Source organism: Diadema setosum, chromosome 15, assembly GCF_964275005.1.
Source record: "Diadema setosum chromosome 15, eeDiaSeto1, whole genome shotgun sequence".
Lineage (NCBI taxonomy): Eukaryota > Metazoa > Echinodermata > Echinoidea > Diadematoida > Diadematidae > Diadema > Diadema setosum.
The window spans coordinates 11,997,816-12,021,875 of record NC_092699.1 but is presented as its reverse complement, the minus strand read 5'-3'; the positions used below and the strand labels follow the sequence as shown (position 1 = coordinate 12,021,875).

Below are 24,060 nucleotides of genomic sequence, written 5' to 3'. Positions count from 1 at the left end.
TTTCTTTGTCATAAATCACAATTTGGCCATATTTCTGGAGAAGAAAAAAAACATGAGCAAAGGAAAAGATACTGTAAAAGAGGATATTTTCGCATGACTAATTTTTCGCGCTTGGCCGGGTAAGAAGAGTTTTGCGTGTTTTTAATTCCATGGAATCAAGACATCAACTACTGGAATATATTGCAAGCAAAAACTATTTGCGTGCTTAAAGTTTCTCGTTGTTGCGCGAAATGGGTGAAAATTTCAAAACCGCAAAAATTTCCACTTTTACAGTAGATCAGGAGGAAAAAAGGATAGACAGAAGAGGTGAAAGGAGAAATATCAGAAAAGACCAACAACAACAAAAAAGGATGACACCGATGATAAAGCTAATAATGGTAATGGAGACGCTACTTACAGCGATGATGACAATAATGACGAAGGTGTTAACTTGATGATTACAAGAAAAAGAGAAATTAGAAGAAAACAAGAGTAGGATCAATGAAAGGAAGAAAAGTATGAATAGAAGAGAAGAAGAAGAGGAAGAAGAAGAAAAGGAAGAAGAAGGAGAAGAAGAAGATGATGATGATGATGTAGGAAAGAACAGTGAGGAGGGAAGAGAAGATAGTAAATAACGATTGAAGAATCTGCTCTGCTACGTGCCAATGAGACATAGCTCCCTCTATCTGCCATACTCGTACAGGGTGGAGTTCAAATCCACAGAATGGTGAAGGCACATTTCCAAATCCCATCACTTATCGCCTTCTGCCGTTTCACATGATCTGCCTCGGGGATGTGCGATGTTCGTGGGACGTGCAGCATTTGTGGGACACGCATGAGCGGCACAGAAAAACGCATTCGCCCACTGGAGATCTGCACAAATCATAACTTTCCGGTGTTAAGTGGCGGCTCGATCGGCCCATTAGAGGGTGCGATGGATACGAGGCTATGCAATCAATTTGTTTTGGATGGCATCTGGTTGTGATATACGACCAAATCCAAGGATCTCTCCCTCCCTAGACTCAAGTATCTCATATCTCCTTTCTTTTTCTAGTGTTTTCAATAAAACACTCCTTTCTCTCTCTGTATTACTTAATAAACAGGAAAAACAAAATCATATCTGATCTGTCTCGCACTGGTACTGCTACAGACGTGCCTCATTTGGGCCCATTCTGCCATCATGCCACACTTACAACCTTCTGGCACTCACCTATTATGATAGATCTCAACCCCTTAGAGAACTGTGCCAGTAGGGTTGTTCACATGTCAAGGTGACGTCAATAACTGAGACTTTGACTCCACAGCTCCTACTATCACCTCTGCGAACATATCCCCTCCTACCCCATCCCCCCCCCCCACCCCCAATGATTCCCTCAAACTTTGGCGGTGAATGCCAACCGATTCATCCCTCCACTTTACTTATGCATCAACAAGCATTGGGGATTCACTACACGATGTTATCGCAGCATTTCGTCGCGTAAATCATGTTCCGTGTCTACGAGGGTGTAGTTACATGAGTGCATGCCCTCTGTTTTGCTATTCTAACAGCTATTTGGCAGTTTTTTTTTCTCTTTCACTCACATGGAATCACTTGGCATATGAACTCTGAACAACACTTAAAAATGGGGGGCGATGTTTTTACAGGCGTGACCCAGGGGGTCGGCCGTTCACGAAGTGGGTTAGATCTATTTGCGTTACTAGAAATCTCATCCACCCTGCCTAGAATTTGTCATAATAAAATTCAGAGATGGTACATAATTCAGATCTAGATGGCCAAATATTGAAGAAATGATGCTTGAATGCATTGCATTGACAGTGTAGCATCTTATTTGAGCAGGGTCAATTTCGATATCAATTCATTTTCATATTTCTCACGAAATGTCACGTAAAACAAAAAATATAGTTATGCATATATACAAAAATCATGAAGTACAAATTAGTTGAAACATTCACTTAAATGTACATACATCTTTTACAGCTGCCTCAATAGGAAAATAATTGTAATTGTCTGTTTACAGTAGTATTGTATTAATCACGGAGGTGTGATCTTTTTTCCATAATCTTGCAAATTGGGGGGGGGGGGATATGATAGGGCCTTCATAAAAGGCATGATCTAAAGTTTTAATAGCTAGATGTACAGAGCACTGCTCTCATGAAATGACAGCTTGTGAAAAGGAAAATTAATGAGTCACACTGTGACACATTTACAAAAGATGATATTACCATCATCCATCATGGAGGTAAGGTGTGGTTAATAAGTCAATCTAGGGTCCCTTGAAGAATAAAATCCCAGGTCTTCGTGTCTTGGGCAAGGTCACACATCAATGCTTCTGCATCTGTCATCCCCCATTCTTCCCACCCCCCCCCCCCCCCCGGCCCTTTCTCTCCCCCACCCCTCCCCCTTCCACTTGTGACACACAAATCACTGATAGTGCTCTGACATCCCAGCCTGCATTGTTTTCACGTGTTATCAGTCACGTGTGTGTCTGCCTGATATGTGCAGGCACTGATGTTGCAAAGCAACAAGCAATATTCAACCCCTGTTATCTCCATCTCACCCCATCAAATACACTGTGTCTGGGGAAAAGATTGTTTCATCGCTATGCATATTTTTGAAAGAAAAGTACAACCAAGGAGCTCCTTGGTACAACACTAGTGGTGCATAATAACAAGAAAGCTTTCTGAAGGCTTGCCTGACATGGCAACAGTTCATGCTCACTAGCTCATTATGAGGTTTGCAAAAGAGGGGGTGGATCCATAATTCCTAAAGACCCAGTAGCATGGAGATTCACGGGTGGCTTAATTCTTTTGTCGCCCACGGGATACACTCAAAAAACCACAAATACAAACTAGAACATGCCAGCAAATACATGCATTGAAGCCTACGCTCATCAGTAACACAAACATTTGACTCCAGCTGAGATCCTTCAGCTGTGTGTGTACCTTACATAGAGATCAGTGAAAAAGTTGTACACAATTCGTTATGGGGATTCTTGAATATAGGCCTATCTAGACTGGGCAAGCCTTCCAACTCCATTGAATCGGATCCCCATGCTATACTGCAGGGTATTTAAAGCTGACTACAAACCTAGTTATGTAGTTAAATGTAAAGGAACTCTGGTATCTATTAGGAAACAAGAGAGAAAATTCCTCATCCCCTGCTTCTTCTTTGTTTTTAAAATTTTCTCCTTCTTTCATGACTCATTCTGACCCTCCGTGTACTCCCTGTAAGGTTGCCATGGCAATCATACACATGTCTGAGAGTTTACTGGGCCAGTCAATATTGGCATCTGGATCGTCAGTACAACCTCTTGGCTCGAGCTCAAAACCATGTGCCTTAACACGTTAAAACTCTCAAACTTTTGGCTCGACAATCTGCGGACCTGCTGCATAGTCCATCATGAATGTCACTATCAGAACTGACTGGTATTTCAACTAAGGACATTCATCCCCATACCACAGGAAGGACAAATTTGGAGGGATCCTAAAGGTAAATGAACTTATGATGAACTTAAAGGAACACACTTCCCAAATGAGAACCTTTGGATAATGATGCAGTTACGTAAAAAAAAAAAGAAAAAAAAAAGAACAGGATTGTGTGAATCAGAATATAGCCGACTCACTGCTGCAATATCAGAGCACCAGTGTAATCATTATTTAATATGCCCCTACAATCTCATCAATGAAAGCAACCATCAGTGTCAATGGCATTTGCATTATTAACCCGAGAGGGTTCAAATTCAGTCACATTGTTGTGACCACTCATGCATTATGCTCTTTGTAAGTTTTGGATATATGACATATTGCTTTGATAAATCTTCTACAGTCACATGTCATCCACACAATCTAAGCTGAAAGACTTGAAAGATGGAAGAGATAATCATAATTTCATTATACTTTAGGAAAAATCTCCCCTAGGTCCTTTCCTCTGAATGAATTAGGAAAAAATGTTTAATTCAATATTCTTACCAAAGAAAACAATAGATGTAATTACTGTAGTGACAGTCATACAGTCATAACTGGTCCCTATCATGTGTCTATGTGTGCACTAATTTTTGCTAATTCACTGCTTGAGTCCATTAATTTCATATAAACAATTTATCTTATAATACTCTAAAGTCATCACCTGTATTGAATATTGAATATCTTCCTGATCTAAGCTTCTTCAGGCTAGATTGTGTGAGACATCAATATATTTTCTTCAGAGTGGAACAGTGAACAATCCTTAGATATCATTTCTCTATAAAAACAACAGCAAAAGTATGCATCTGAATTTGAATACCCTAGGCAAGCAGGCTGTTCATCATGTGGACAAATGACACTACCATGGCAACAGTTGGCCACCATCAACTAGAACAGTTGTATGCACTCAACATTCGTTGCCACGGCGACTATAAACGAAGCAGAAGTATGCTTCTTGTAGAGCGTTCCCAGTAAAAGGAGGCCCCGGACTGAATCTGACATAGGTCGTAAAACAAGACAAAGTACAGCAAACCTTTCCACCTCCATCCCCAGTTTATTGCAGATACGCAGAGAAACTTTCGAGCACCTGTCCTCAGTTCAAGGTTTTGCACTTTAATGAAGGAGAATTAAAACATAAACAACTACATAAATTTGCAGCATTTGATCAACGATGAAACTTGGAGAGGAGGAGTTACCTGTCACAGCACACCCCTTCCCGTTCTACCCCGAGCCCCTTGCCACTCCCGCCTCCAACACCATTTGGTGTGTCACTGTTCCTCTCCAAAACCCCCCAATCTGGAGTACTTTCAGAAAGTTGGGAGATCGAGTTGCCCTTGCCCTTGGACTTGATTCAGTTCACTCGCGGGAGTGTTTAAAAGTTGAGGCCATCTCGACTGAGGTGTAGCCGTGGAAATATCGCTGCCGTGTTAAACGCGTATTTCTTCTTTCACTGCAAGTATGACTAGATGTCAAGTGCAGACCACATATCCCCACAAATTCAAAATATTTGCCCAGGTGATTATTTCTGAAGAGCATCAGATAATTGAAGTTCCTCATGTAAAGGGCAACCGTTTCTGGGCTGCCTGAAGGACCTCGTATTTCATAGAATAAGAAAAGGGGGATGGGCGCTTTTGTTATCAGCTGGTATGTTGAGGGGCTCCACTTTTGGAGTTCATGAGCATCTCAGGGTGCTCTGGGCCTCCTTTGGCCAAACTATTAGGGTAGTTCTGTGATGGTGGGTGGCATGCTGGGTAAACTATTGCTTGCCAGTAAAATGCAGGAGAACTATATTTATTGAATTATCAACTACAAACTACAAATGTATGGTGACGGGATTTCATTTCAGCTGAAAACTGTGACACCAGCATTCCGCCAGACTTTCAAACTACCCTTTATGAACCTTCTTTTCTTCTCCTTTTTGCTTCTTTACACTCTCTGTGCATCTGATGAAAAGTGACTTAAAGTTAATACCATGATCATCACTGTAAGGATCTGCACGCTCAGTTCATGACACGTGTCAGCTCATAATCCATTATCTTTATATCATCATATGTATCCTACTGTCTGCTCCTGTATATTTCATATGTTTCTCTTCTTTTTCTTTCATATGTCTGGAACTCAATCAAATATATATTTGCAGTCTCCAGCAAACAAACCATTCAGGATATAAGCCATGACATATAAACAAAATACAAGTCATATCAAAATATAAGCATGGTCTTCTATTATCGAACATTAGAATCATGATTATACCTAGAGGTTATATGATCATATTGCGGCATGAAGTCACACAGCTTTCATGGTGCAAAAAACCCAATGGTGTAGGTCAAGTCTCATGCCTTCTGACTATACTATCATATGATACTCATTTGCAATTGGTTGTTATTAAGTTATAGCTCCCTCGTGCTGTGAAAAGAAAAACAAACACGATTTACTCCGATCAATCGCAAGAGGCAAAGAGAATGGGAAAGGACTGCAGCTGAAGAAGAAAAAACTAGAAATGTCGCTATGGCGACTGATGCCTCCGCCATAATGCATGATTCTCCCAATAGGCGTATAGTACAATGTCTTCACAATGTGTGATCCATGACAGTTTCACATAACTGGCAAAATATTGAAATGACAGGTTTGTCAGAAATGTCTTGAACTGGGTTTGCTATAATTTTCTAAGAGTGCAGGTACACATATTTGGGGAATTTTGGGAAAGTTTACGCAATGAGTAATTTCCAAGGTACGAAGAAAGAGTGTGATGACGGTACAAAATAGATTTTTTTTTTTTTTTTTTTTTTTGAGGGGGGGGGGGGGGCATTGAAACCTGGCCTTTGACCCTTAAACTTTGACCTTCTGGCTGGAAATTTCCTGGAGAATCTCCATTAGGTAATGCATGTATTAAGTTTTGAAACTAATAATGCAAGTATTGCATATACTAGTATATGAGGGAAATAGTAAAATTTTGAGGAGTTGACCTTGACCTTTGACCCCTGACTATTGACCCATGACCCCTAAATTCCCTAGATAATCCCTGCCAGACAGTACATGCATATGTACCAAGTTCCACGAAGATACATTGAAGCATTTGAGAGAAAAGTAATATTGCAACATTTTCACCTAACCTTTGACCTTTTGACCTTCGACCTTATGACATGAAACTCTCTCTGGAGAATCTTTACGCAGTAGTACATGTCCACACCAAGTTTCAAGAAAATACCTTCGGGCATTGCATAGATATGGGGAAAATTGCAACATTTGTAGCATTTGACCTTGACCTTTTGACCTTTGACCTCTTGCCAATGTCACTAAAATCTACTCAACTAATTGTCCCATCATACATCATCCTTGGACCAAGTTTGGTGAAAGCTGCTTCATCCAGTTTTGAGTTATCACGTAAACAGATAAATTTTAGGATTTGACCTTGATCGTTGACCTTTGGCCTCTGTCCGATTTCACTGAAAAAGTAAACAAGTAATTGTCCCATCATACATCATCCTCCAACAAAGTTTGGTGAAATTTGCTCCATCCAGTCTTGAGTTATCGCGTAAACGGATACAATTTCATGATTTGACCTTGACCTGTGACCTTTGACCTTCAGCCGATTTCACCCAAAATCTAATCAAATAATTGCCCCATCATACTTCATACTTGGACCAAGTTTGGTAAAATCCCAGTAAATATTACTCAAGTTATCGCGTAAACGAAAGCGGACGGACGTACGGACGTACAGACGTACGGAGGTACGGACGGACGGACAACCCGAAAACATAATGCCTCTGGCACCACTTCGTAGCGGAGGCATAAAAATGAGGAAGGAGCAGAGAGCATAGATAGAATGTTAAAGAAGAGAATGACTATTTTAAAGGAGGAATGTGAAAAAGACAAATCGAGGGAGAAGGAACAAGAAACACAATGAAAAAGAAACAGGAAGTATTAAAGGGTGTGTACAGTTCTGATCGAGGTGAGGATTTAGCTTTTAATATTTTGCGAGATATTCAGAAACCACTCTATGAGATGTCAATGAGCATGCAGTTCTAAGGGGTATCAAAAGTTTATCTGATGAAAATCGGTTTTGAAATGGCTGAGATATCCAAAAACATGGTGAAACAAAGAGATCCTAATAAAAGGATTGGCCTGTCGTCTTTTATTACTATCACTTTTTTGGATATCTCAGCCATTTGAAAACCAATTTTCATCAAATAAACGTTGAATCCTTCTTAAAATTACATGGTCTTTCATATTTCAAAGAGGTTTCTAATTATCTCACTTTGCAATAGGAATGTTCAAAACATGAATCCCCACCTCAACCAGTACTGTACAGTCCCTTTAAGTGACGATGAAGACAGTACAAGAAAGAGAGATAGAGGGATATAGGAACATAAAGAGAAGGAAAAACAAATAAATGAAGGTATAGTGAAAAAGACTGACAAAGATGAGAGAAGGATGGAATGAGAGAAAGATAGATGGAGAGAGAGAGAGAAGGAGGAGGAAGGAAGATCGAGAGGTTGAGGAGGCACAAGAGAAGACTTGCTAACAGGATGCACTGACCTGGACCAGCTGAAGGACCAGGGGGGTATAGCCATGGTGCCTATATGTTCGGCAGTGGTTGACATGCGTGAACCATCACCCCCTGCCCCCGGGGGAAATATCGGGGTGCAAGAATGCATGTCACAATCTCTTCTCAATAAACACATCTGAGTGCCCGCACACATCAATCCCATTACGCGGGTCCTCTAAGTGCAGCCAACTCAACTCCACACCGCTTCCTGAAAGTGTCAGGGAGTCTTTATTTTTCGAGGATAGCCGGGGATTTTCGCGCCAAAGTTTCAAGAGCTTGCGAAACATATTCCACATGGAAAGAACTTCCTTTAATCCTTTAACAGTGCAAGTGTTGGCATCCCCTCGATACAATATATTTTCCCCAAAGCATCATACATTAAAGGGGCATTCCAGACGATTTGTGTAATTTCACATCATGTTGTACACACATCAAAAGTGTCATGTACAACAGACTTCTGGATCTTATCGTGTGCCTTGAGCAGGTAAACCAAACAATTATATTATACTGAACAAGGATGATGACATAGGAGGCTCACATATTCCAGAAAAAAAGCAATGCCATTCTGTTCCAAAATCATGCACACTTAAGTAAATATGTGTTTATAGAATTTATAATGCTTTCTTCTTTTGCTCTGCTTCCTTTAGCACCTAATAATGCCTCTTTTATGCGAAGCTGCCATGTCATCGTCCTCATTCATGGTGATTTGCTTTGAATCCTGAAAGCCTTCTTACTCCTCATCCCAATCACTATAGATTCTAAAACTCTGTACCCAGTATGATCAATTCATAGATGTTCAAATGCAGAAGTCTAAAAATCATCCTGGAGGTCTCCTTCAAAAACTCTCCCATCAGAGCAAAGTTATAGCAAGCATGTTGGAGGCATTGCTTCTGCAAGTTAATGGAAGAACATTGTCATGACTGGTCTTAAAGGTCCAGTTTACCTTTGGGAGCAGTGATTTTAAAAATGTTCAAGATATCACATTTAATGCATATGTGTAGGTCTGTTGTATCACAAAACATCCTACATATAAAATTTTCACACTAAAGCCTGAAATGTATAAGGAGATATCTGTATTTTTCTCAATAAATCATAACTGTAGAGGGTTTAATCTGGAAGCATTCTTATCATAACTATTGTTCACATTTTGTGTATTTAACAATACTTAACATCGATTATACAGATTCAAATTTTTACTGTGGTTGTTATCTATCCATAACTAACATTTTAGAACTATTTTAAAGCACTAATGATGATTTTTTGTTTCATCTGCAAATGGTAAATTATGCCTTTAAGATACCTTCTTCTTAATTTGTTTCCAATAAGATCACAATGTCAGATGATCCTGAATCATGTGGAGGTCGGTCAGGTTAATTTGACTCACTGTGTGAAGATTACAATGGTGTGACTTGTCATGCCTGTCAGGTGAATATAGGCAAAGTTCTCTTCTCGCTGTGAAGAATACAGACCACAGAAACCACATGATAATGATGAGACATATTTCACTCTTTCCATATCTCTCTCATCTTAGAGGTACAAAAATATATCCATCTATTCTCTTATTGATAATTATATTAACAAAAATTTAGAGTGACATTGTATCTTTCTCTCCTTTTCCGTCTTTCTCTTTCATCTACCAGTCTACGTCACAGACATTTAATATGCAGTTTGACCCGTTGAAGATGAGTCCCGAATATACTCAGGCAGGTGTCTATGGGAAATATGTGTTGTAGTAGTATCAGCCTGTCCTCAACGGGTCGATGTTTCTGAGTGGATTTCTTTTCTTTCTTTTTTTTTTCAGAATCAGCCAGGTGAATGCAAGAAAACTCCTATCTTTCTATTTTGAAGACGCAATATTGACAAATACCAAATACCAGCCTTAACACACAGATGCACACGTAGGCACACTATACAGATCCCTGCATGTTAAGACACATGTGCATTATATACTTCAAGCTCTCTTCACTCACACTATGTATGCCACTTTGTCTATTGCCCTTCATCTGACCTTATGTTTGACCCCCCCCCCCCCTTTATGACATCATACTGCAGCAGGAACAAAGAGTGGAGTGAGACTGACATCCCTGGAGTCCTCCCCCCCCCCCCCATCCCCCTCCCCTGGTATCTGTAAAGTATCTCCACATCTTACATAGATACCACAAGGACATGGCACCTTCCTCCCAACATCCTCCCAGGCACTTCACAGATGTTACAGCTTTTAGCACTCCTGTTTCTTTTTGTATTTTTTTTTTCATCTCTCTTACCCCCTTTCTATTATCTCCTCCAAATCTATAATCCGATGGTAGTTATTCAAAGTGTGCTGCATGTGATGATCACATCTTCAAATATGAATTGTTAAATCTTGCACAACAATATCCACGTCAAGTCATTAAGCAAATCATAACTGAATTCACATGCCAGAGATTCTATACACTTTATATTATAATGATAACAAACAATAATAGTAATGATAATAATGATATTAATCATCATCATCATCATCATAGTAACAATAATAATAATAATGATAGTAATAAATAATAATATTACAAAGCATTCATCATGCACCATTACTTGGACCAGTGCTATCATTCTGAGGTGCAGAGGGGTACATAACATAACAAATTAATACATACACATAATCCACACACAATCTTTTGAACTCCTAGCTCTTTCTTAGAAAAGATATTATGATAAAGTCAAGCTACTGTAGCTCCAGTGTAAAGTGCAGGATTATAATTATATCAAATGCTAGAAGAATATGCCCCATGGGTGACATGGGGGGAGGGAGGGGGGGGGGAACCACGTCACCACACCCTAAATCTGAACATGCGGCGGAAGGAAGTGAGGGAGATGCGTGAAAGGTCAATGCAAAGTCATGCTTTCCTTGTTATTCCTTCAACCCCTTCTGAAATCATGCCATATGGGATATGCCTATCTATCTATCTACCTACCTACTTATCTATCTATCTATCTATCTATCTACCTACCTACCTATCTATCTATCTATCTATCTATCTATCTATCTATCTATCTACCTACCTATCTATCTATCTATCTATCTATCTATCTACCTATCTATCTATCTATCTATCTATCTATCTACCTACCTATCTACCTATCTATCTATCTATCTATCTACCTACCTATCTATCTATCTATCTATCTATCTATCTATCTATCTATCTATCTACCTACCTACCTATCTATCTATCTATCTATCTATCTACCTACCTACCTATCTATCTATCTATCTATCTATCTATCTATCTATCTATCTACCTACCTACCTATCTACCTATCTATCTATCTATCTATCTATCTACCTACCTATCTATCTATCTATCTATCTACCTACCTACCTACCTATCTACCTATCTATCTATCTATCTATCTATCTATCTATCTATCTATCTACCTACCTATCTATCTATCTATCTATCTATCTATCTCACCCTCTTTCTCTTCTGTTTCTCTCTTTCTTGCTTTCACTGTCTTTTTTCCAAACCCATGCCCCACGAGATGTTGCGCATGGAGGTTGACAGAAGTTAAAATTAGAAACACGGTTCTAATATTCAGACTTTAGAGATCAGTTTTAAAAAAAGAAAAGGGTACACAATAATTGGTTGTATGATGAAAATAAGAGGTCTTTGTGAATTGAAAGCATGTATAAATACAATTGTAGTTTCCAACCAATTATGTGACATTCATGCTCCGAGAAAAAAAAAAATGAGGAGTTCGCTAAAAAAAGAATGTTAAGGGAGGTGACATTGTGCCAAGTTGTTGATTCCACGAATATTCCATCAACTCTCGAATTTCACAAACATTCAAAACTTGAAAATATGCGAAATGCACTGCATAAACAGCACTAGCTTTAAGAAGATCAAGTAATTTTGGATGGGCCATGATGATAACCATACACTGGACTTTATTTTTCTATCGATATCATTGGACCTATGTGATCCCATGCCCCATAAGAGTGCTTGGTATGTGCTTATGGTCTCTGCATTTTCTGAATCAGACTTGACTCGGAAAGTGAAGATGAAAGGGCAACGATGAAATAGGACAAGGCCTTAATTTCTTTCTATGATGATTCGCGGAACGTGATTTTGGGCAAGAGACACAGCAGACAGGCACACAAAATGGAGACATTGGTCCCCCCTCCATCATTTGAGTTCCAGATAGCCTGGGTACTCCTGAGACTTTCACGGAAAACATCACCAAATGTGACAAATCTGACCCCCAAAAAAGAAAAAGAAATATGGAGCTTGAGTAAAAAGAAAGTATCCCCCCCCAAAAAAAAAAAAAAAAAAATTGATGAGCAGACAAAGAAGATGATAGAAATTGATTTAAAGTTAATGTCGGTCTCGCTTACTTTGCCCCGATGAGAGTCAGCCGTGACAGGACATGCTAAATGAGCAACACACGAGCAACAAATGAGTTGAAAGGAAAATAAAAATTCCATGGCATGACATCACAGTGGATCTTTGTCAGGGTCCATCATCACATGTCGCATCAGAGTGACTAATGTAGGATCTGTCTATCATGATACCGATGCTGACTTCAACCATGGCCGACTTTAGAGTTTTCATTTCATTTGCCCATCGAGCAAGTAAAATCATCAATTTTGACATTTTTGCTTGTCCAGAAGAAAAACAAGTTCATGCCCCAACATACATGTGTAGCATCAATGATCAGTTGACTTTTAGGAGCTCTTGATCTTCATATATCTAATTCTGAATTTAATTGTCTGCTCCGGGAAGCAACTTTTGGCATATTGATATCTTCACTAGCCCCAACGTAAGTTTTACTTGTTCCAATGTCAAATCCTTCATTAACAGCTGTTGCTTTCACCCATTTTCACTGTTTTTACATTACTGAAATTATTATTATCATCATCATCATTATCATTGTTATGATTATTATCATTATTTCACATTATTATGAGCATCATTTACAATACCACTGTTATTTTCATTCTGTATCAATAATCATACCTGAGATAGGTAAAATGTATTACTGATAAATTTCTACTAACTTGTCACGTCCGTTGATGTTGGCAGAAGGCTCACTCATCAGTCTAACAAAATGAAATACAATTAACCAGCTTCACACACTCCTTGAGTAGATTAGTGGCTACACTCTGCAGCTTGTTAAAATACATCAACCACACAGGTACTTTTTTCCCACTGTCTATCAATTCAAGCTCATAAATACTCAATTACAACTCATTTTTTCCATTGCCGGGAGCCTCTGTTGCTTCATTACTACTGCATGATCTCTCTTGCCTGAACAAGTGAACAGGGTGATAAAAATAAAGAATGGTATTGCTTCTTCCAATCCCCAAAGGTTGATGCGGAGGTCATCCTTGATTCCCTCTTTGCTGCTCACTCCATTTTGTTAAAGGGTGTGTACAGTTCTGGTCGAGGTGAAAATTTAGCTTTCAACGTTTTGTGAGATATTCAGAAACCACTCTATGAGATGTCAAAAAGCATGCAATTCTAAGGGGCATCAAAAGTTTATTCGATGAAAATCGGTTTTGAAATGGCTGAGATATCCAAAAACAAGGTGAAACAAAGAGATACTAATAAAGTTGGGGCATGTCGCCTTTTATTATTGGCACTTTTTTCGATATCTCAGCCATTTGAAAACCAATTTTCATCAAATGAACGTTGAATCCTTCTTAAAATTACATGCTCTTTCATATTTCATAAGAGGTTTTTCATTATCTCACTTAGGAATGTTCAAAACATGAATCCCTACCTCAACCAGTACTGTACAGTCCCTTTAAATGCTAAAACCTCTTTGCAACTCTCTAGAAACAGGAGCCCAGATCAACCTCCCTGCCTGCCGAAAACTTAATTACGGCGATAATTGAGGGCTCTTGTGGCTGCGATCTAAACATTGCTCCCGAACGATACTTTTCCAAATCAAACCATTTCTCGCCGGACCTAATCTGATTAGCTCCGTTCTCTTAAGTCGCTCTCGCCGGCTCGGCTGCGAAAACCTTTGCCGAACCTCCCTTCGTCACGCTCACATGTTTCTCAGGATAATGCCGCATGATACTCGCGGTGAACAAAAATACGCTGAAATAGACCAAATTTCCTGTAACTGGGGCAACTAGCGATTAGCATTGAGCATGATTTCATCACTGATAATCAACAGATCGTTAAAAATTCCCGGTAGAGATGTTAGCGAAACAAGCAAGGATCTCTGTACATGTTTCTCACTGGAATTGAGGTGAATAATAATATCTAACAGCCTGACACATTACAAGTATCCCATTCTAGTGAAGTTACAAACTAATACCAAACAGAAGGCAATCACTCTACTTCATTCAACTTATCACACTAATTTCATTTTTCTTTCACTTGTTGATAGATGATGAATAGTATTCAAAAACAGTTTTGCCATATACCTTCAGCTTAAAATTTTGGTCAGGTAAGGAAAATTACATCTTTCATACATACAAAGACATATGAAGGTTAAAATCACCATATTTTCATGACTTCAAACTGCAAAATGTTATAAAATTTAATGTACATGTATACACATATGTTTTTCTGAAAGCTCATTGCTATTTGTATTAAAAAAAAGAGAAAAAAAATTGATAGTAGGTGGTATATTTAATATTTCCAGACAGTGCATTAAAGCAAACACAGAATTCATTCATCTGAGGCTGTACCACACAACATTGTATCATTATTCTCTCTTCTTCTCATGCAGTGAGACAAAGCAAAATTCTTTCAACATCACACAACATTATCATACATTGTATCATTGTTCCCCCTTCTTTCATAAACAACATTTCTTTCCTGTAGACTACATCAATAGAGACTGAGGTATCAATTCTTCACATTGGATGACCTTTGACCTCGCCAGCATCAAAACGGAATTGATACGGCAACGATGAGAGCAAGCAAGAAGTCAACAACAACCTGTCTCAGGTGGAGTGATCTCATGAGATGAAGAGGTATCTGCACAGATAAGATGGCACATTGCAATTGTTGACTCCTCGGAGGAAGAGGAAGAATTCCGTAATCCCCTCACAATGGAGGGAGACACCCGTTACGGGAGGGCTTCGCGCTGTCAACACCGGGCAATTAGTCAAACTGCAGTGACATGCAACTATTCCTCTACTCTAAACCCGATCAGATGACCGATTTTTAATTCTTCTCTTCCTCCCCCCCCCCCCTTTTTCAAAGCTTGCGTAACACAGAAAGCGTGCTGATGGATTGAGGCACAAACATGCTCATTTGCACAGAGTTGATTTATGATTTCTGCGTGTACGAGAAACGTGATCCAATTTTTGCTGCTGCTGCCATTGTTGATTGTGGATATGTACGGGGCAGATTTGTGTTCTTGAAAGGCAGTCATTAGGAAGAGAAGAAACCACTCATACACTGACTCCATTCTGCTCAAAATTCCTCAACCATTTTGTACCTTACATGTTTTCTTTTCCAAATTCAATTCCCTTTGTGATGAAAACATAAGAGAAGTTTGTTGTTAAACACACAACATTGATGATGGGTCCCAATGGCTACAGTTTTGTTACCAGCTAGAAGAGACTACATGTATTTTCCAATAAACATACTTTAATACACGATGCAGGTTGTTCATGGAGGCAGTGTGTTGAGGTCACCTTGGTGGTTATCTAGTTATGACAAGAGCAAGATTTGATTACTAGCATCTTCAGAAACCCAGCATACTCCAGGGGAAGAGCATGGCGATGAAATAACCTTTCAAAATCTTAATGGGAAATTTGACAACCCTCCCTTCCATGTACACTGCCAAAATCAATCCATTTTCCTCGCACTAGAGTGTCTTCCTAATTCATTTTCAAGTGTTGTGATCGAATCAGACATGATACCGCCATCCCCGACATCAACTTCATCCAACACCTCTCTCGCCCTGCACCTATCATCTCGCCATCTCCATGGCAACAGATAGCATCTTCCTCTGCTCTACGGCAACTGTTCTCATCGTCGCTCATAGTAATGGCATTATCAGGCAACAACAATCAGCATCTCCAGAAAAAACAAAATAAAAAACAAATGCTGGCCATAGGCCAACCTAACAATGAGCGTGTATGTTACGTATATGTGAGTGGGTGTGTGTGCGTAGGCCCTATTTTCCTCATTGACCCGCTGATACAAAGTATGCTCTCTTCCATTCTAAATTTTTTATAGCATTAATGTTTCAATGTGAAAGGGGTCACACTGTATGACTTCTTATGACTACATGAGTTATTATGTAACTGATCTCTTCCTTGCATTCATACACACATTCTCTCCACACATACACACATATACCCGCACAAGCTGTAACCACAGCAAATATGTACTATCTGGGTACCAGATGGAATGTATGTTTCCAGGAAAAACAAAAGGTTAGCACAAAATGACCTTCAGGGAGAGATACATAGAGCTAGAGAGTCGCTGATATTTTGGAATGTTTCTATGACTATACTAATTACATCATATTCAAAACTTGAATGACACTTGCTAAACTCAAAGTATCTCCGGGATCGTCGTTCCAGATTTGAATTCCAATGCTATGAAGACTATCGCACATTGAGAGGATTAGCATCACATGCCAAGGAATGGTTGCTGATAAGGATCTCCAAAAAAAAAAAAAAAAAAAAAAAAACACGAGAGGGAAGACCAGACATTGAGGGGGCGACACATTTGAAGGAAGGAAGCGATGGCTAAGCTGGCCAGATGCAGCCGCTTCCATCACAAATAAAATAGTACACAGGGTAAGGGTTGAGGCAGGAGGGTTTATGGGGAAAAGTTTACTGTACCATCGAAAAATACAGCAGCTCACCACACTTTCCAAGGGATATCAAATCACTGGTGGTTTGCATGTCAACAGAGATGGAAGGGGGGGGGGATATAATTCATGAAACTGAATGTATACGTATACATTACTTGACATTAATTGACATTACTTGACATTAATAGCTCTAAACCAATACTTGCTTTCATGTACATTTATTTACCAACTTTTAAGTGAATAACTACTTTAACTGAAACATTCAACATAATAGTTTGAGCTGTATCAGCACACACTATGAGCATTCTGACTAATCAAGATATAAAAATGCATATTGCATGAACTACCATGGTTTTCAAGACTAAGCATATCCCCTCCAGTGAAGCCAATGTATCATACAATGGTATCTTCTTATTCATCCCATAGTGCTTCTGCTAGTTGTTTGTCGATTGGAGCTAAAAACCCTAAAAGACTTGCCATGATGGATGTTATGTCAACCAAACTTTATTAATTTATGGCGATCCATGTTTGACAAGCCCTGCCTTTCAGTTCCTATTACTCTTGTGCATCATCATATTCATGAATTTTTATGTCAATACTACAAAGTACGCATTTTTTTCTGAATCACCTTGTACTAAACGGATTTCCCACAAATTGTCAAAATACTATGATGTGTGTAATGTACATTTTGATTTTTTGTTATTTTACCCTTTTGTTGGACAGTTTAACAAACTGGAATTGAATTGAATTGCATTGAACTGCATTAGGAGTCATCAACAAAACAGGGTATGCTATCTCTCTTCCTTTAATGTACTTTGATAATAAGACATTAGTTTACTTTTTGTGATATGTGCAATAGGAATATGGTTCATTATCATCATATTATCTATCAACATCCCAGGGAAAAGGAAAAGGAACAGTCACAGCAGATAGTGACTACTGCAAACGTGGTATGCCCACTGCTGCATACACTTGCATAATAATTACTCTGGACTATACGAGGTTTCCCCCAAGACAGCACGTTCACCCCGCTCACAGCGATCGTTAAAAACGGTAAGTACCCTCTCCTTCCCTTTTTGAATTCCTCCACGCGCACATACCCGGGGGTCTAGGTTCGGAAATTTGATACCCTCTTATGATGTGGGAGGGGGATCGGGAGGCTCGTTCCCTCCGACTAAAGGAAGATGAAGAAGAACCGGACGACCAGTTGAGTAGGTAGAGAAAAAGAGTCAATTCACTGTGAAAGTAGTCGTTTTGAGTTCTAGGGGTATACCTGCACTTCACTTGACATTGAGAATTGTAAGCAGAATGTATTCTCCGCATATAGCTTCTTCCTCATTCTGTGCTTATTTATTAAATGTACCCATGAAACAATAAAGAAGAGCATGTGATTATTACTCTAATAAGTATCAAACTTATAATCATTATCATGCATCATTTCCATATCATTTTCATTATCATTATCTAATATCATTTCTAATATCATTCTCATCATTATCTCATCATTATTTACACACAACCTTTTGCTGATAATTAGGAACAAATACAATCTTCATCATTTCCAATTTTAACAAATTTTAAACTCATTGTCTTTAAAAGAAAACTACTGGTATCTGTCTTTCCATATATTCACAACAAAAATTTCTTTTCGTGGTCCCCTGAGCCATTACGTACCCCATGTTGCAAGACTAAGGATACTTGATTGAAATAACCTGTATGGTTCAGTCCAGCAAAGTGCGTTAACTCTTTCATGTCCGCTCAATGAAAATGCCATTGATATCGTGTTAGACAGGTCGCCAATGGTGATGACAGGATTTCAGCTCAGGTCGTCTGGCAAAGTGCTATTCATACTAATCATAGCAATAGTTGCAAGGTGAAGGGTTCATTTAAAGCTTTGGGGATAGTCCAAAGCTAATTTACCAACAAGTTGACAGGATTACAGTGAATACTCACAAACAGGATCCATTAGCATGGATTTGCTGGTTTTTAAATCCTTTCCTTTCACTGGCTAAAGACTATTAAAAGTGTATACAGGCATTTAAGGCTGTTTGGAGAGTGTGTGTTAAGACAAATTTAATCTGTCTCCAACACAGTGAACTTGATCTTCGAACACACTCCACTTGCCAATCTGTTGTGAAGAGGTCACCCAAGGGTGACTGTCTACACGTGCACTACAAATTGTGGAGAAAATCTTGAGGTTGATTACACAGCCATCTATTCACACACTGTAAATCTTCCTTGAATGCAGCCACCATGTTATTAGTAATGCTTGGTGGGGACTCAAGTGGACTGAACACCAAGCGAGTCAATTCTGTCTCTCTGTTGTCATTTACAGCAAATCTCCTTCTTTTTCTACTGGTTTAAACACTTGTATTTTTCATCACTTCAGTGAGAAGCTGATACACTAATGAATGCAGCACACTCTCACACCTTTCAGCCAAAAGGCTAAATCTTTAAAAGGTATTTTAATCTTAGTTGTTACATTGAAAACAGGAAGGGTGAGTTATACCTTTAAAAAAAATCAACTATGAATGCATTTAATTCTCTATAGACATAAGAGTGATCAACAAGAAGCACATCACAAATAACAGCAGCATAAACACCATAAGCCTTACATTTCTACTGACTGCAATCATTCAAACACACAAAAACCATCATTTCTTCCAGATTTTTAGATAGTTGCAGTTTCACCTAGTATGGTATTGTACTTCTAACCACAAAGATGACCCTTTCACTGAACTACGCCCCAAATAAATGGCTTCCAAACTGAACACAATCACAAAGTCACTAATCTCCATGATTTGGAAAGGAAATAATGACAGATTTAAAATTAGACAAAATGAACCAATGAAACTGATCATCCTACTTAATAAAAATGATTCCATTATCATCCTCTGAGCATTATAGGCAAAAGAAAAGGACAGACTTGGTGCTAAATAAGACAGAATGTTAGTTCTTCTTCCAGTATTTATCATGAACAGTTCCCTTAAACTTTTCTTGCCCCCCCCCCCCAAAAAAAAAAAAAAAAACTGTTACAATTCAATCATAATGGGTGCAAAAATCACCTGCACAATTAATGGCCCTCGCGAAGGAAAGGTACCCATCAAATCCGTGTCAGAATCAGGTTTCCATTTCCACCCCTGGCGAATTCGCCAACAAAAGGATCACAGGCCATCAGAACACAGATTTTCTCACATATTTACCAAAGGAGCGGATTAAAAGCTTTGGAAAATTACTGGGTCTAGGTCTGCAGTGCGACAAAAAAAAAAAAAAAGAAAAAGAAAAAGAAAAAAAAAGGAGGAACTCATAATAGAAGGGGAGGTGGAGAATAAAAAAAAAGAATGAAAGAGAAACAAAGTTACCGCCACACCCCCGGTGCCAATAATTCATGCTTTGTCCTGCACAAAAAGGATGCAATAAATTCACACAATCAAAAATATCAATACCTGAGAATGCACTGCGTTTTTTTTTCTCTTTTCTTTCTTTCTTTTTTTTTGCACGGATATGTCATGCACACAGCACAAAAACAACAACAACAACTAAGGGACAATATCTGGTTAATCCTCAGTCAGAAAGTTAAAGTTAGTATTCAAGGAACTTATGCGGTATTCATTTCTTTATTCTTTTTTTAATCATCTTTTTCTCTTTTTTTTTAGACCTGAGCTGATTCTTCTTGTAACAATTGGCCGTCACAATAGTAATTTCCATCCACTGGTATGAACATTAACTGTTGTGTCAGGTTTATTCAGCAAGCAATCAAAATTTGGTTTACATTGTGCAAACATGGAGCATATTGAAAAGAGAGAGAGAGAGAGATGGAAATCATTTCATTTTTCAGTGAATGCTTTGGATTAGAAGGCAGTCATAAATGGTAGTATCTAACTAAAGAAAACATTTTCTTTGCTCTTTTTTCCACTTATAAAAGAAAACTTTGTGAGTCTTTCAGCATCATTTTTTTCCACATTATTACAAGATATTCACTTGATGGATGGAAAATAACAGATGCACACATTCCCTTCATATCACTGTATCACCCAGCAATTCTAGCAGCGATTCTTTTATTCATATGCTTTATACCTGCACAGATGCATAGGAGTAGTAATTCTTTTTTTAGGACCACATTTGTATCTATTAATTAATTGATTAATCAATCAATCAATCAATCAATCAATATATTTATCTATCTATTTATTTACTTATTTATTTACTTATTTATTTATCTATTTATTTATTTATTTTATTTTCACAGGGTAGCCCTTTCAGATGAAAAACTGATTTGCAAAGCGGGCCTGCATTTGTAGGTTTTTTAACTGCTCATCTGGTTCTGATAATTGATAACAAGAGTGACAGACAGTCTACGTTTTCTCTAAAACGCATGTTTTGTGCATGTAAGTGTGTGTGTGTGTTTAATTCATGTCATTTGTTTGTTGACCTTTTTTTTTCATCTAAAGGTCAAAATATTGATGGGCTGTTACATCTATCCTCCATTTCAGCAAGTACAGTCATTATGTACAGTTCTCCAGTTCCCTACAAACTCACAAAACCCCATAAAATATTTTTTAACAATCTAATCGAAGACTATTATGACATCAATATCACAAGATATTTTTCAATTTTACAGAAGAACACTGCATCAAAACTTAAAAAAAAAACTAGGTATTTACAGTAAAACTCATACTACTACAAAAAATTAAAAGAAAAAAGTCTCTGCTTGCTCTGTTTACATAAAATGCAAGCTTTGGATGAAAATATCCCAAATTTTTCGGCACTTTGTAAAAAGATGAACAGCTTTAGCACTGATTGTATATGATTATTGAAATGGTCCAATTTGTCCCAGATCTCTATCAACAGATTCAACTGAATAGCCTCACTCGCTGATGAAATGATAAGAGTCGATATGAATAGCCTGCCCTTAATTGTTCCCATTTCTGTTGGACAGTTATGTTTGTTTGGGGAGTTTTGTCCCTGGGAAAAATACATTAGATACCTCATCCAAATCTCTATTCAACACTTTGTATTTCTTTACTGGTTTTATACAATTCAACATTCTATATTTCTTTACTGGTTTTATAGATAATCTATGAGGCTTTGTTTTGAATATCCCCATAAGAGACATCACAGCAACTGTTGGATTTTTTTTCAAAGAAGTAAAAAGGTACATGCAATGTCATAATGGGTTCCTTTACATGCTTAGTTACACAGTTGAAAGAAAAATAAAATAAAATGAATTCCCTACATCATTTTCAGCTCATAAATGCATTGAGGTCCTGGACAAATTTAGAAATCAGCATGGTGACCTGTCACATCAACAATGTGCCACATTTTCATTGCTGTTGTTGTAATGGTCCCTCTCTGAAGGGGAGAACCCGCAGGTTGCGATTGAAAAACCGTTCAAATATGTCAGTGTTTCCCATCCAGTCTTGATCTATTTTCCCTTTTGATATTCGGAGAGCCAAATTGGAGAGGGTAGGAGGTTAAGGATTATCTGATAATCAGAGCAGGAATCTTTCACTGCTGTGGGTCTACGCACTGCAAATGCCCCAGCGATAACCATCTCATGATCTCATGTCGTCGTTACCCACTACACACCGCCGGACACGTTCCTGCCATGCCATACCTCACTAAAAACTCATGAAATTAGCATTTCGATGAAGAAAGATAACTCTGGAATTTATGGTTATTTTTTTTTTTTATTCAGACACAGTAGGAGTATATGTCAGTGTATTTGGATATGTGTGTGGTGATGTACTGTATGCATATGAATGCATTGTATGTATGCGCGTATGTACAATATGTATGTATGAAGTGACGGAAATGGGGGGAAATGTTTGGCTCAGACTACCTACATTGGCAATTTGATGCAAACAGGAAAAAGTAGCTTTTGCAATATCGCCAAATGTATCACTTGACCTATACATCAAACAGCTACAAAGTACAGAAACTTCTAACCAAATTAATTCTCTGTTCCAAATAGCACGCACACAAGATTCCTGATGTACATGTGTATAGTACTTGAAAGACAAATCTTGAATAAATTTCAATATTTTTTTGTGGTTTAAAAGTGGTTTTATGGAGATATACATTCAAATCTGACATCTCATCTGCACCATTACTGTTTCTCTTACAGCAAAACTAAACAAGATTATACCTTCATCACTCTCAACAAAAAAAAAAGTCCCCTAGAGCCAACCTATATGAAGTTACACCACCTGCAAAATATTTTTGCCTCCCTTTATCCCCTCAAAAAAACTATGACAATAAAAAAAAAGGAATAGAAAAAACTAAACTGTAGCATATGAAGATATCTTTCACACAAATATTTTTGTTGTTCCCCATCCAACATCCTCTGGGGCGTATCTGTCACGTTTGTCACAAGTGTCGGGGTAAATGGGCCATGATGACATCGAGCGGTACGGATTATCGGCTGTTTTTCTTTGCTCTAGGCCTCACTCTCACCATCTCGTTTCTTTCTTCTTTTTCTCTTTTTTTTTAAACACTTATTCCCATTAGTCAGTCTTATACTTGGCCACGATGTTCCATGATTGTGGGCGAGCAAAAAAAAATGACCTGGGAAAGTCACGACATTACACATTCTCAGCACTTTTCAACTTTAAGGAAGTCAAGTTCTTTGAACTCACATGTGAGGTCATCCAATCAAAAACGATTGTGATTTGGATCACAATTTTCTTGTTGTTGTTGCCTGTGTACGTGTGAACAAGAGTGCCAAAGTGCGCAATTCGCAACACAATTGGAATCACGCTTTTTCAGCATGTGTGAGTGGGCATATTGTTTGCTTCTATAATTTCAAAAATTGTGTGAAATGTCTTTCTGAACAAACTAGTCCTTATCTACTATGGACTCACTGGTTTTATACAAAAAAGCAAAGGTTTCTCTGAGCTTCTGCAGGTCAAATTTCCATCATCACATCAAGCCCTGAAACCATGTGGGTGCGTTTAGACATGTATTCATTGCCTCATGGTATAAAAAGTTGCAATTAGTTGACCGCTATTAAATAGACTGCCATATAGTAGGTTGCGAAACTGATTGCAAGATAAAGCAGATTGTGGAAAATATTTCTGGTTATTTGTACACTGAACGAATTCTAACCAGTGGCAGCTTCTATACTTTGAATCAGTTTGTTAACCCCTTTCATCTATTGTTTAAGGCTCTGGGTAATATATCCATCTTTCATTCCGGAAGAAAAAAAAAAAAAACGAGTCTCACAATTGTTTTTTCCTCTTTCTATTTCAGTCTGTCTTTCTATAGGGATGTAATTAATGATGCGTGTTCGTTTA

General features: G+C 38.3%; 1 protein-coding gene across 1 annotated transcript in view; it reads right to left on the bottom strand.

The window, feature by feature from the left end:
• Nucleotides 1-24,060, bottom strand: part of LOC140238478 (uncharacterized) — a 174,503-nt gene that overhangs the window by 72,674 nt on the left and 77,769 nt on the right. The gene's annotated exons all lie outside the window — the stretch shown is intronic.